This window comes from Lepeophtheirus salmonis, unplaced genomic scaffold (genome assembly GCF_016086655.4).
Source record: "Lepeophtheirus salmonis unplaced genomic scaffold, UVic_Lsal_1.4 unplaced_contig_13740_pilon, whole genome shotgun sequence".
Classification (NCBI taxonomy): domain Eukaryota; kingdom Metazoa; phylum Arthropoda; class Copepoda; order Siphonostomatoida; family Caligidae; genus Lepeophtheirus; species Lepeophtheirus salmonis.
The window spans coordinates 3,708-5,362 of NW_027290651.1; the positions used below are offsets into that span (position 1 = coordinate 3,708).

At 34.2% G+C, this 1,655-nt stretch overlaps 1 pseudogene; it reads right to left on the reverse strand.

Annotated features, from left to right (window-relative positions):
- Positions 1-364: 364 nt before the first annotated feature.
- On the reverse strand, positions 365-1,360 carry LOC121130909 (histone H4-like; annotated as a pseudogene).
- Between the last annotated feature and the right edge of the window lie 295 nt (positions 1,361-1,655).

Sequence of the window (1,655 nt, forward strand, 5' to 3'; positions counted from 1 at the left end):
ATAAATATATTTCATTAAATTTCCTTACAATTTAATCTTCATGACAATTAAATTTATTTTTATTTGTGAAATCCACAACAAACGGATAAAAGTCGAAACATTCCGTATAATTTGCTCTCACAAAATACTTACGTAAAACTGAATTCCTGTATTGCTTTTAGATCAAAACTTCGATGCATTATCTGAACTGTAAAGTGTGAACAAAAAGCTAAGAATAAAGGAAGATTTAATCGGCAAAGTGCCTACTTCCGAATTGAAAATGCTACAAGAGTTTGTTTATCACATACTGCTGGTATATATCTTGTCAATTAATGGAATAAAAGCATTTACAGTTCTATTGAAATTCTAATGAACGAGCTAAGAATATATGAAAATATATATATATACTGCAACACATATTGTTGAATTACACATGAATACTGCCAGTGTTTAACAAAAAAATAGTTCGTATCGTCTTGATATTTTTATCCAAAAAATTGTTGACGAATATACTTTGTCTAGATATAACTGACAAAATTAACATAGGCTATAATTTGATATTTTCTCAGGTACACTTTTACAAGTTTGTAAAATATTTTTCTATGTCTTGAAATCTTGGTTTATGTTTAGCCCATCATATCTCTTGGTATGGACTTTAAATATTTGACCAAATTTTGAGGATTTTTCATAAGGAATCTGTGGAAGTTGTCATCAAAGTTGTTTTAAATGCAGACATAGTCCTGCTTGCAACCAGGACCAGATAAATTGTTAGATAAACTATGCTGAATGAGTCATAATTCCAATACCTAAGTTAATCACCTACACCCACATTAATATTTTTCAATTTAAAGAAAACAAAACAAATACTAGACACTCTAGGCGGGAAAAATAAACTTTCTCTTCAACAAAGAAGAGTTGCCTATATTTTTCTCTAAATTCAGGATACGATTGCCAAAATACAAGCCAAAGAACGATCTTACACAGGGATCATTGGTGGCCCTTAAAAGGACCTATTTTGTACCTCTAATATATAGAAGATACATCCATGAGAAGTGGAAAAGAAGCACAACTTAACCTCCGAATCCATAGAGGGTACGTCCTTGCCTCTTGAGAGCATAGACAACATCCATAGCAGTGACAGTCTTCCTCTTGGCGTGCTCAGTGTATGTAACAGCGTCACGGATAACGTTCTCTAGAAAAACTTTGAGAACACCACGGGTTTCCTCATAGATCAAACCAGAGATACGTTTGACACCACCACGGCGAGCCAAACGACGAATTGCAGGCTTGGTTATACCTTGGATATTATCACGAAGAACCTTACGATGACGCTTGGCGCCTCCTTTCCTAATCCTTTTCCACCTTTACCACGTCCAGTCATGATTGTAGATATTGGTTAACTGATACTCAAACCGGTAAAGATGTGAGTTTTTATAGTGTTTACTCGAAAGAAAAAAAAAAAAGGAGAGGCAGGAAGGGAGGGAGTGGAAGGAAGGCAGAGAAAGGAAGGAAGGCGGGAAATGCGAGGGAAAATTAAACAAAAAAGAAGAAGAAGATAAACTTGTTTTAAAAACAGTTTTTAATGCAATCAAACATATGTAATTGTTTACGTACAAACTACTTTGTTTCATTGCTGTCACATCGTTACATTGAGTGGATCACGCAACCTTTCATAA